Raw genomic sequence first — 14,600 nt, forward strand, 5'->3', positions numbered from 1 at the left:
ATAGTTAGTCTGGCTGAAAAAAAAACAAAAGTCCATCCAGTTCAACCATTGAAAAAAAAATATATATAATCCTACACCCACAGTTGATCCAGAGGAAGGCAAAAAAAACCAAGCAAAGCATGATCCGATTTGCTCCTGCAGGGAAAAACATTCCTTCCTGATCCCCCGAGAGGCAATCGGATATTCCCTGGATCAACTTTACCTATAAATGTTAGTATCCAGTTATATTCTGTGTATCCAAGAAAGAATCCAGGACTTTCCTACAGCAATCCACTGAGCTGGCCAGAACCAACTCTTGAGGGAGTCTATTCCACATTTTCGCAGCTCTCACTGTGAAGAAACCTTTCCGTGTTTGGAGATTACATTTCTTTTCCTCCAGATGTAAAGAGTGCCCCCTTGTCCTCTGTGATGACCACAGGGTGAATAACTCTACACCGAGTTCACTATATGAACCACTGATGTATTATACATGGAGATCATATCCCCCCTTATGTATTATACATGGAGATCATATCCCCCTTATGTATTATACATGGTGATCATATCCCCCCTTATGTATTATACATGGTGATCATATCCCCCCTTATGTATTATACATGGAGATCATATCCCCCCTTATGTATTATGCATGGAGATCATATCCCCCCTTATGTATTATACATGGTGATCATATCCCCCCTTATGTATTATACATGGAGATCATATCCCCCTTATGTATTATACATGGGGATCATATCCCCCCTTATGTATTATACATGGAGATCATATCCCCCCTTATGTATTATACCTGGAGATCATATCCCCCTTATGTATTATACATGGAGATCATATTCTCCCTTATGTATTATACATGGAGATCAAATCCCCCCTTATGTATTATGCATGGAGATCATACCCCCCCTTATGTATTATACATGGTGATCATATCCCCCATTATTATTATACATGGAGATCATATCCCCCCTTATGTATTATACATGGAGATCATATCCCCCTTATGTATTATACATGGTGATCATATCCCCCCTTATGTATTATACATGGTGATCATATCCCCCCTTATGTATTATACATGGAGATCATATCCCCCCTTATGTATTATACATGGAGATCATATCCCCCCTTATGTATTACACATGGTGATCATATCCCTCCTTATGTAATATACATGGAGATCATATCCCCCCATATGTATTATACATGGAGATCATATCCCCCTTATGTATTATACATGGAGATCATATCCCCCCTTATGTATTATACATGGAGATCATATCCCCCCTTATGTATTATACATGGTGATCATATCCCCCTTATGTATTATACATGGAGATCATATCCCCCCTTATGTATTATACATGGAGATAATATCCCCCCTTATGTATTATACATGGTGATCATATCCCCCCTTATGTATTATACATGGTGATCATATCCCCCCTTATGTATTAGACATGGTGATCATATCCCCCTTATGTATTATACATGGAGATCATATCCCCCCTTATGTATTATACATGGTGATCATATCCCTCATGTATTATACATGGAGATCATATCCCCCCATATGTATTATACATGGAGATCATATCCCCCTTATGTATTATACATGGAGATCATATCCCCCCTTATGTATTATACATGGAGATCATATCCCCCCTTATGTATTATACATGGTGATCATATCCCCCCTTATGTATTATACATGGTGATCATATCCCCCCTTATGTATTATACATGGTGATCATATCCCCCCTTATGTATTATACATGGAGATCATATCCCCCCTTATGTATTATACATGGTGATCATATCCCCCCCTTATATATTATACATAGAGATCATATTCCCCCTTATGTATTATACATGGAGATCATATCCCCCCTTATGTATTATACATGGTGATCATATCCCCCCCTATATATTATACATGGAGATCATATTCCCCCTTATGTATTATACATGGAGATCATATCCCCCCTTATGTATTATACATGGAGATCATATCCCCCCTTATGTATTATACATGGAGATCATATCCCCCTTATGTATTATACATGGTGATCATATCCCCCTTATGTATTATATATGGAGATCATATCCCCCCTTATGTATTATACATGGAGATCATATCCCCTCTTATTTATTATACATGGTGATCATATCCCCCCTTATGTATTATACATGGAGATCATATCCCCCTTATGTATTATACATGGAGATCATATCCCCCCTTATGTATTATACATGGTGATCATATCCCCCCTTATGTATTAGACATGGTGATCATATCCCCCCTTATGTATTATACATGGTGATCATATCCCCCCTTATGTATTATACATGGTGATCATATCCCCCTTATGTATTATACATGGTGATCATATCCCCCCTTATGTATTATACATGGTGATCATATCCCCCCTTATGTATTATACATGGTGATCATATCCCCCCTTATGTATTATACATGGTGATCATATCCCCCTTATGTATTATACATGGAGATCATATCCCCCCTTATGTATTATACATGGAGATCATATCCCCCTTATTTATTATACATGGTGATCATATCCCCCCTTATGTATTATACATGGAGATCATATCCCCCCTTATGTATTATACATGGTGATCATATCCCCCCCTTATATATTATACATGGAGATCATATTCCCCCTTATGTATTATACATGGAGATCATATCCCCCCTTATGTATTATACATGGTGATCATATCCCCCCCTATATATTATACATGGAGATCATATTCCCCCTTATGTATTATACATGGAGATCATATCCCCCCTTATGTATTATACATGGAGATCATATCCCCCCTTATGTATTATACATGGATATCATATCCCCCTTATGTATTATACATGGTGATCATATCCCCCTTATGTATTATATATGGAGATCATATCCCCCCTTATGTATTATACATGGAGATCATATCCCCCCTTATTTATTATACATGGTGATCATATCCCCCCTTATGTATTATATATGAAGATCATATCCCCCCTTATGTATTATACATGGAGATCATATCCCCCTTATTTATTATACATGGTGATCATATCCCCCCTTATGTATTATATATGGAGATCATATCCCCCCTTATGTATTATACATGGAGATCATATCCCCCTTATTTATTATACATGGTGATCATATCCCCCCTTGTGTATTATACATGGAGATCATATCCCCCTTATGTATTATACATGGTGATCATATCCCCCCTTATGTATTATACATGGAGATCATATCCCCCCTTATGTATTATACATGGATATCATATCCCCCTTATGTATTATACATGGTGATCATATCCCCCTTATGTATTATATATGGAGATCATATCCCCCCTTATGTATTATACATGGAGATCATATCCCCCCTTATTTATTATACATGGTGATCATATCCCCCCTTATGTATTATATATGGAGATCATATCCCCCCTTATGTATTATACATGGAGATCATATCCCCCTTATTTATTATACATGGCGATCATATCCCCCCTTATGTATTATATATGGAGATCATATCCCCCCTTATGTATTATACATGGAGATCATATCCCCCTTATTTATTATACATGGTGATCATATCCCCCCTTGTGTATTATACATGGAGATCATATCCCCCTTATGTATTATACATGGTGATCATATCCCCCCTTATGTATTATACATGGAGATCATATCCCCCCTTATGTATTATACATGGTGATCATATCCCCCCCTTATATATTATACATGGAGATCATATTCCCCCTTATGTATTATACATGGAGATCATATCCCCCCTTATGTATTATACATGGTGATCATATCCCCCCTTATATATTATACATGGAGATCATATTCCCCCTTATGTATTATACATGGAGATCATATCCCCCCCCCCCCTTATGTGTTATACATGGAGATCATATCCCCCCTTATGTATTATACATGGTGATCATATCCCCCCTTATGTATTATACATGGAGATCATATCCCCCCTTATGTATTATACATGGATATCATATCCCCCTTATGTATTATACATGGTGATCATATCCCCCTTATGTATTATATATGGAGATCATATCCCCCCTTATGTATTATACATGGAAATCATATCCCCCCTTATTTATTATACATGGTGATCATATCCCCCCTTATGTATTATACATGGTGATCATATCCCCCCTTATGTATTATATATGGAGATCATATCCCCCCTTATGTATTATACATGTTGATCATATCCCCCCTTATGTATTATACATGGAGATCATATCCCCCCTTATGTATTATACATGGAGATCATATCCCCCTTATGTATTATACATGGAGATCATATCCCCCCTTATGTATTATACATGGAGATCATATCCCCCCTTATGTAATATACATGGAGATCATATCCCCCCTTATGTATTATACATGGAGATCATATCCCCCCTTATGTATTATACATGGAGATCATATCCCCCCTTATGTATTATACATGGAGATCATATCCCCCCTTATGTATTATACATGGAGATCATATCCCCCCTTATGTATTATACATGGAGATCATATCCCCCCTTATGTATTATACATGGAGATCATATCCCCCCTTAATCTCCTCTTCTCAAGAGAGAATAAATTCAGTTCCTCTAATCTGTCCTCATAGCTGATCTCCTCCATGCCTCTTATCAGTTTGGTTGCCCTTCTCTGTACTTTCTCCAGTTCCCCAATGTTCTTTTTGTGAATTGGTGCCCAAAACTGAACTGCATATTCCAGATGAGGTCTTACTAATGATTTGTATCGGGGGAAATGATATCTCTCTCTGGAGTCTATACCTCTTTTAATACAAGAGAGGATTTTGCTCGCTTTAGAAACCGCAGCTTGGCATTGCTGCCATTATTAAGCTTGTGATCTACCAGAACCCCCAGATCCTTCTCCACCATTGATTCCCCTAGTTGTACCCCCCCCCCCCCCGGTATGTATGATGTCCCAGTGCTGCAGGATTAAAGGGAAACTATCAATTATTTTCAGTAAGTGCATATCATGTTGAACATATGGCTAAATTGCATGATTAATGCGGCTATGATTATTTTCTTCTTACTGACTAGTTTATCTTTTACTGATCATAGTTTGTATGCACCTAAATGTAGTATTTATTAACAACAACAAAAAAGCAGAGCAATTTGCCCAGTGAAGGTACATGTACATTCATTCTGTGTAAAAAGGGCGAATAATTAATAAAATTAGGCTAGTTCCTGTGCTGGTTGAATGTTTTTTCATTGATTTAAAATGGGAAATACCACATCTGGGCACTAGATGGTGTTAACTATATTAGGAGTTTTCATATGATACTTAGCACCATCTAGTGGGAAAATGCAGAATTTCCATTTACATCAATGAAAAACATTTGAACTGCACAGGAAATAACTTTTCAAATTTACATGGACTTTCACTGGACGAATTGCTATGTAAATGTTTTACAAATACACCCTTTAAATTAATGCCCACTTCAGTGCCCAATTATATGTCAGGAAATATGATTAGCATATATCCCTCCACTGGCTTCCCATTGCACAATGGATAAAATTCAAAACATTAACAATAACATATAAAGCCATTTATAACTCTGCCCCAAATTACATCACCAATCTTGTCTCCAAATATCACCCAAACCATTCTCTCCGCTCCTCCCATGACATCCTGCTTTCCAGCTCCCTTGTCTCCTCCTCCCATGCTTGTCTCCAGGACTTCTCCAAAGCTTCCCCCATCCTCTGGAACTCTCTACCCCAATTTATCAGACTATCGCCTACTCTGCTTACTTTTAGGCGATCTCTGAAAACCTCTCTCTTCAGGGAAGCCTATCCTGCCCTCAGCTAATAACGGAATCTTCTATTCCTTCTACCAGTCCATCCCCCAAAGTTATTATCTTTTGTACCACCAGCCCCTCCCTCCTAGATTGTAAGCTCCCAGGATCAGGGCCCTCCTATCCCTCTTGTATTGAACTGTATTGTTGCTGTATTGTCTCCCGTTATATTGTAAAGCGCTGAGCAAACTGTTGGAGCTATATAAATCCTGTATAATAATAATAATAATATACTTTTGTAAATTAAAAAACAAATTAATTCAGTTCTGTCTTCATAAATACAGCATTAGATGTCTTTTTTTTTGTTAAATACAGGTATCTGAATTTGATTTCTTGCCGTCCCGGTACAACAGAGCTGAGACTGGGAGAGGGAAGGGCAGAAATTCATGTAGCTACAGCGCTCATATGCTGACATACTGATAAGTGCGGAGAGAGAACCTGTCACGACAAAATCATATCACATAGGGAATTTTGGTCCCCCATGTCATTAAAAAAAAAATGTTTAATGAAAAAAAAAATTGAGCCCCACCTTCACATACATGCACAGGAACATAAACACATGCATGGGGGGGGTGGGGGGGCACCTACATCTGAAAACGTTGATTGCACGACGCATGTTGCATATCGCTGCGCACATGAACGAAAGCAATAATTCTACGCCCATTATTCATGGTTGACTCTATATTGATGACAGGAGAGAAAGGAGACACTTCTAAGTGCAATAAGCGAGATACTTTATTGTCAGTCCCATAAGACGCCGCTTAGCCGCTTCCCACGGCCACAGGGCACTTCATGGTAGGGGGCGCGCGCACTTCGAATGTCTTGGGTATTAGGTCTGAGGAGGGAGCAACAGCGCATGCTCCGAAATGCGTTACCGCCCCCCTTGACATCACTAACAACAACTTACAAAGCCATCCACAACTCTGCCCCCAGCTACATCACCAACCTGGTCTCAAAATATGAACCAAACCTCTCTCTTCGATCCTCCCAAGATCTTCTGCTCTCTAGTTCCCGTGTCATCTCCTCCCATGCTCGCCTCCAGGACTTCTCCTGAGCTTCTCCTATCCTATGGAACTCCCTACCCCAAGCTATCTCCTAATCTACCACCTTTAAATGATCCCTGAAAATCTTTCTCTTTAAGGAAAGCCTATCCTGCTTCTACCTAGTAAACCGCCATTTATTTCCTCCATCAGCTCATCCCCCCCCACAGCTATTACCTTTTGTATCACTCAACGCTTCCTCCTAGATTGTAAGCTCTAACGAGCCGGGCCCTCTGTTTCCTCTTGTACCAAATTGTATTGTAACTGTAATGTCTACCTTCATGTATAAAGTGCTGCGCAAACTGTTGGTGCTATATAAATCACCTCCTCCCATGCTCACCTCCAGGACTTCTCCCGAGCTTCTCCCATCCTATGGAACTCCCTACCCCAATCTGTTTTGTAAAACGCTGCACAAACTGTTGGCGCGATATAAATCCTTTATAATAATAATAACTTCCGGTTGTGCTCCTGCTTTCAGAAAACATGAAATTTTGTGTGTATTAAGTAATGATCAGCCCTAAAACATAAGTGCAAAAAAAAAAAAATCACAAAAACTACTCTGGCAACGAAAGAGTTAAAGCCTATCTAAACCCAAATCCAATAATGTAATATTTTGCAGTTTACCAGGTCTTAGAAGTGGTGATCCTGCCAGTAACACACTCAAGGCCGCCATCGGGGGGGGGGGGGGGCAACCCATACACAGGTAGGGGGCCTGGGCATTTCGAGGGGCCCGGCTGCCAGGGTTATAACCTGTCTAGTTTAGACCTGGACAGTCCCAGTTTTGACGCCCATGTCTAGGCTTCAGTCCACCTGAAACCTGGACACATATCTCCAGTTCAACCATCATGTCCCAGTGCTGAAGCATGTGTCAGGTGCTCTGCTCCAGCGAGAAGTCCAATCCTGTGTTGGTCCACCACAGTAGTGCCTGTCTGTACCCCCCCCCCCCACATTGGGAGAAAGAGGACAGTGGAGCTACTCCAACTCTCAGCTCCACCCCAACCTCTGGCTCCCACACTTCCTGGGTTGCAGTGGCTCCCATCAGTAAGGAGAGTTAATTGGGGTCTTTAGGGGCAGGGAGCACCAATATGAGGGGACTCTGACCTAAATGCTTCTGTAAGGGGATCTAATAGATGTTTCTAAGGGGTGGGGGGTGCTAGGAACTCTGACATAATTGGTTCTGCAAGGGTGGGGGCTGATATAAGGTGACTCTGATCTAATGGGGGGGGGGGGGGTGTCTAAAGGGAGTGCTGACTGCTGCTCTAATGATTGGTGGCCAACCATTAGATCAGCAGTCAGCACCCCCCCCCCCCTTCCCAGAGACCCCCCATTAGATCAGCGTTCCTTTGTATTAGTACTCCCCCTTAGAACCCCACATTAGATTAGAGTGCCCTTTTATCAGCACCCCTCCCTGCACCTCCCCTAGAGACACCCGTATGGGGGGGTGCTGTAATAAGAGGATGCTGATCTAATGGGGGTCTCTATGGGGGCCCATTTATTTAAAGGGGGGAGAGTGACACTTAGTGTTCCCACCTGTCTGAGATTCACCCAGACAGTCCAGGTTTTAAGCAATGTGTCCAGGTTTCAGTCTGTCTGTCTCTTTTCTGGATTGGGCAGTCTCTTTGCTGAATTTATGGGGCTCTCTCTTTGCTGTATTGGGCTGTCTCTTTGCTGAATTTATGGGGCTCTCTCTTTGCTGTATTGGGCTGTCTCTTTGTTGAATATATGAGAATGTCTCTGCTGAATATATGGGGCTGCTGCTTTGCTGGATTGGGATGTATCTTTGCTGAATATATGGAAATGTCTTTGCTGAATATATGGGGCTGTCTCTTTACTGGATTAGGATGTCCCTTTGCTGAATATATGGAGATGTCTCTTTGCTGGATTGGGATGTCCCTTTGCTGAAAATATGGGGATGTCTCTTTCCTGGATTGGGATGCCTCTGCTGAATATATGGGGCTGTCTCTTTGCTGAATATATGGGGCTGTCTCTTTGCTGAATATAAGGGGATGTCTCTTTGTTGGATTGGGCTGTCTCTTTGCTGAATAAATGGATCTGTCTCTTTGCTGAATATATGGGGATGTCTCTTTGCTGGATCTATGGGTCTCTCTCTTTGCTGAATATATGGATCTGTCTCTTTGCTGCTCTTTGGCCAAAATATAATTCCTTACTGTTAAATCTTAAAAGCCCTGATGACTTAGAATTCACTTTTCATTTTCATATATTAAGTTGTTAAAGTGCTAAAATAAAAGTGGGTGCACTAAAGGACTCGGTAGGATGGCAAGTTGGCAGATTCGGTTGGATGGCCAGTAGGCAGGCCCTGAGGAATCTTGGATGTCAGGCCAGAGGGGGCCAGGCCTAAAGCTGTGTAAGGGGCTCAAAATTTCTGATGGCTGTCCTGACCACACTTCAATTCCTAGGGTGTCAACACTCACTAACTGCAGGGTATCAGAACCACAGAAACAGAATAGGGCTACAGAACTTCTCCCCTAATCAGCTTCTTCAAAACATAGAGGGGAGGGCTTTTGTAGTCTTCCCAGAGAACAGAGAACAATGCAAACTGATAACAGTCAACAGAGGCAGAGAGCACAGGATGTTATCAGCTGCTAAGATTTCTGGCAAGATCAACTGGAATTATTTTTTTTTGCACTTACAGAACAAATATATCAAAATGCTTTAAATGATAACAGACTATTAGCAAATACGAGGTTCGTTGTTAGGGTTTACATATACTTTAACCAATTCCCCTCTTTTCCCTGTATACCCCGAATGGATCAGAGCAAATGGTTAGCACTTCCGCATAGTAGTGCTAGGGTCGTTGGTTTGAATCCCAACCACGGTACTACCTGCCTGTTGCAAGTTTGCATGTTCTCCCTGTGCCTGTGTGGGTTTCCTCTGGGTACTCTGATTTCCTCCCACACGCCAAAGACATGCTGGTAGATTAATTGGCTCCTGTCTAAATTGTCCCTAGTATGTGTATGTATGAATGTGAGTTAGGAACCTTAGATTGTACGCCCCTTGAGGGTTAGGGACCTTAGATTGTACACCCCTTGAGGGTTAGGGACTGATATGAATGTACAATATATATGTAAAGTGCTGCGTAAATTGACAGCACTATATAAGTACCTGAAATAAATATTTCTTACAATTTGCTATGGACTGGTTAATTCGAAAATAACCTAAGTCAATATCTAAGATAGCAAAGATATATATATATTTTTTTTTTAAAGGACAAACAATAATTAATTTTCCTGATATTGTTTAGTAGATAAAAGTAAAATTTTATTGTATAATTTGTCCTGTTTAAAATGACACTGAAATAATTCTGGTACAAAGCATTGAAAAGTTATTTATAAATGAATTTAAAGTGTTACTAAACCCAGGACCCTGCATTCACTATATCTGGTCTCCCCGGACCCCGCATTCACTATATCTGGTCTCCCTGGACCCTGCATTCACTATATCTGGTCTCCCTGGACCCTGCATTCACTATATCTGGTCTCCCCGGACCCTGCATTCACTATATCCGGTCTCCCCGGACCCTGCATTCACTATATCTGGTCTCCCTGGACCCTGCCTTCACTATATCTGGTCTCCCCGGACCCTGCATTCACTATATCCGGTCTCCCCGGACCCTGCATTCACTATATCTGGTCTCCCTGGACCCTGCTTTCACTATATCTGGTCTCCCCGGACCCTGCATTCACTATATCCGGTGTCCCCGGACCCTGCATTCACTATATCCGGTGTCCCCGGACCCTGCATTCTCTATATCCGGTCTCCCCGGACCCTACATTCACTATATCTGGTCTCCCTGGATCCCGCATTCTCTATATCCGGTCTCCCCTGACCCTGCATTCACTATATCCGGTCTCCCCGGACCCTGCATTCACTATATCAGGACTCCCCGGACCCTGCATTCACTATATCTGGTCTCCCCGGACCCTGCATTCACTATATCAGGACTCCCAGGACCCTGCATTCACTATATCTGGTCTCCCCGAACCCTGCATTCACTATATCTGGTCTCCCCGGACCCTGCATTCACTATATCAGGACTCCCAGGACCCCGCATTCACTATATCTGGTCTCCCCGGACCCTGCATTCACTATATCTGGTCTCCCCGGACCCTGCATTCACTATATCAGGACTCCCAGGACCCTGTATTCACTATATCTGGTCTCCCCAGACCCTGCATTCACTATATCCGGTCTCCCCGGACCCTGCATTCACTATATCCGGTCTCCCCGGACCCTGCATTCACTATATCCGGTCTCCCCGGACCCTGCATTCACTATATTCGGTCTCCCCGGACCCTGCATTCACTATATCTGGTCTCCCACAGTACACACAGCACGGAAATGAAATTACTTTAGTAAATATAAATTGCTAAATACCTTTTCTCATCAGCAGTTAGAGCACTCTTGTGACTTCTGTTAGTGTCCAGCAGAGCGCTGGTTAAAGCTTGTAAGAGGTGTTTTCATTCTGCTCTAGGAGGATGCAGAACCCCTGACCCTTGTCTGGACAGTGCTGATTGGCTCTGTGCTGATCACATGCACTTTCCCAAGAACAAAAAAAAAAACCTCTATAGAAATACACACCAAACTGAGCATGTGCAGAGTGTCTCCACACCATATGCCTTATCAGGAGATAAGAGGGGGACACTGGAAGAGGGGGAGGATCAGAGAAGTCAGGATCAAAAAGCGTTTTTACACAATGTGGAGGATTAACCCCTTAGGTTCCACAGTGAGTATAACAAGCATTACTGCATATACAGACTGATGTTACTGTTGTGGGTTTAGTAACATGTTAAGTTTTTTGTTCAATTTTGCACTTTTTCAATGTGTCACTAAAAAAAGTTAACAAACAAAACAAATAAAAATGATAAAAAAAAACCCATATCAACCCCTTCCCGAGGAGGACCCCCCAGGGTGCTGTACACAGCTTCCTAAAAACATCCCAGCACCCAGCCTCAGAACTCCTCTTAAGCGCCCTCAGACCTGATCCAATCAGTGGGACGCCTCTTGGGAGGAGCTATGCAAATATCAAATTACCTGGATGGGAGGGTGTCGGTCTGGAGGGGTGGGCATTGCTAGGCAGGCTGTAGTTGTATGCAGAGAGCTTACATTATTGAAAGAACTGAAATCCAATGAATAAAAGAGGCGGGCCAGGGACAGTCAGGCTGGGGAGGAAATCACTAGATGATACTGAGCGTCCTCCAGCCAGGAAATGAGGCGGGCTCTGTCTGACTTGCTGCAGCTTCTGATGCACTCACATTTTTTGATTGCACCCGTCTTTTCCAGACCAATCATATCCTCCTGCTTGTTTTACCACCTGCAGCTGGGCTCTGATTGGTTGCTGTGGGTTATTCTGACAGTACTGATTTGGGACAGTTATGCAGGCCATAGTTGGGTCGAAAATCGGCTGAAAAAAAAATTGGCCGATTTTTGGATCGTTAATGGGTTAATAGGTCGGCCGTTTTTCAGGATTTTGGCACATTTTTTCTATTAGTTGAGTTGGAAAAAAATCGACCGATTTTGCCGATCGGCTGATTTTCGCGGCAATTATGGGCAAATTGGCCGATCTTTTTACCGATAAAAAAATCTGAGAAGAAGAGGAAGAGGAAGAAGAGGAAGAAGAATAAGGAGAAGAAGAAGAGGAAGAAGAGAAAGAGGAAGAAGAGGAAGAAGAAGGAGAAGAAGAAGAGGAAGAAGAGGAGGAGGAAGAGGAAGAAGAGGAAGAGGAAGAAGGAGAAGAGGAAGAGGAGGAGGAAGAGGAAGAAGAAGAAGAGGAGGAGGAAGAGGGAGAAGAGGAAGAAGAAGAAGGAGAAGAAGAAGAGGAAGAAGAGGAAGAAGAAGGAGAAGAAGAAGAGACAGAGGAAGAAGAGGAAGAAGAAGGAGAAGAAGAAGAGGAGGAGGAAGAGGGAGAAGAGGAAGGAGAAGAAGAAGAGGAAGAAGAGACAGAGGAAGAAGAAGGAGAAGAAGAAGAGGAAGAAGAGACAGAGGAAGAAGAGGAAGAAGAAGGAGAAGAAGAAGAGGAGGAAGAGGAAGAAGAGGGAGAAGAGGAAGGAGAAGAAGAAGAGGAAGAAGAGACAGAGGAAGAAGAAGGAGAAGAAGAAGAGGAAGAAGAGACAGAGGAAGAAGAGGAAGAAGAAGGAGAAGAATAAGAGGAGGAGGAAGAGGAAGAAGAGGGAGAAGAGGAAGAGGAAGAAGAAGGAGAAGAAGAAGTAGAAGAATTCCAGTCCGCGATTATATTTGACATGAAAAAGTATTGCGGTTGCAACAATGTATCCATTTGTATCCGAATAAAACCATCTGTATCTGAAATGGATACAAATAGATACATTGTTGCAACCGCAATACTTTTTCATGTCAAATATAATAGCGGAGCTCTCTGCAGGGACAGAAGTAATTAAATGCCGGCCGTAGACGGGACGAAAATTGGCCGATTTTTTTTCCGGTTGGTGGTAACGTCAGCCTATTGAGCGACCGATTTTTATTTTGTTTGTTAAAAAAACGGTCAGTTTTCGACCCATCTATGGCTTGCATTAGATGAAATAGGCAGCCCTCCCCTAATGAACATTTAAATGGGACAGAGGGAACAGGGAAGCCTCCAGATTCACGAGTTGTATCCAGTGACGACACCGGCCACAAATAGGAGAGCCATATGAAGCAGCAACAGCTGCTGAGATGAAAATAACCGCATAATAAACAGTCGAGGCTGACATGAACCTGACGGTGAATCCCAGGGCAGGGGTGACTACAGCTAGACTCTGGACACAGACACATTCAGAGATTTCTCAGGATCTGCAAGGGATAGAAATCTATGTGCACCAAATGCCTTTACAAACCCAGTTATTACCTTGTAAAAGTAGCAGTGACATCATCACTGTGCTGTACACACTGTGCAGAGAGTAGAACTGTGGGAGGGACCCAGCAGGCCCCACCCACTACAGGCTGCCTGATGAAAACTACAGAAGTGGGTGGAGACAAGACCAGTCACCCTGCACAAGTAGAGCGAGCAGCAGTGACTGGTCTGTATTATAATAATAAACCGTTTTGTTTTTTTCTTGGGAGGGTACAATCAGTCTGTATATGTAGTATATCATGCTTGTTATACTCAATGTGGAACCTAAGGGATTAATCCTCCGCATTGGGTAAAAACAATGTTTGATCCTGTCTGCTATGATCCTCCCCTTCTTCCAGTGTCCCCCTCTTATCTCCTGATAAGGCATATCGTGTGGAGACACTCTGCACATTCTCAGTTTGGTGTGTATTGCTAGAGAGGGGTTTTTTTTGTTCTTGGGAGAGTGCATGTGATCAGCACAGGGCCAATCAGCAATGTCCAGGCAGAGGGGCAGGGGTCCTGCATCCTCCTAGAGCAGAATGAAAACTCCTCCTACAAGCTTTACCCAGTGCTGTGCTGGGCACTGATAGGAGTCACAGGATTGTTCTAACTGGTGATGAGAAAATGCATTGTGTAAAAACACTGTTTGATCCTGACATCTCTGATCCTCCCCTTCTTCCAGTGTACCCTTCTTATCTCCTGATAAGGCATATCGTGTGGAGACACTCTGTACATGCTCAATTTGGTGTGTATTTCTAAAGAGGTTTTTTTTTTTTTGTTCTTGGGAGAGTGCATGTGATCAGCACAGGGCCAATCAGCAATGTCCAGGGGTCCTGT

The sequence above is a fragment of the Staurois parvus genome, unplaced genomic scaffold (genome assembly GCF_062004578.1).
Source record: "Staurois parvus isolate SC_StPar_1 unplaced genomic scaffold, SC_StPar_1.0 ptg000285l, whole genome shotgun sequence".
NCBI classification, from domain to species: domain Eukaryota; kingdom Metazoa; phylum Chordata; class Amphibia; order Anura; family Ranidae; genus Staurois; species Staurois parvus.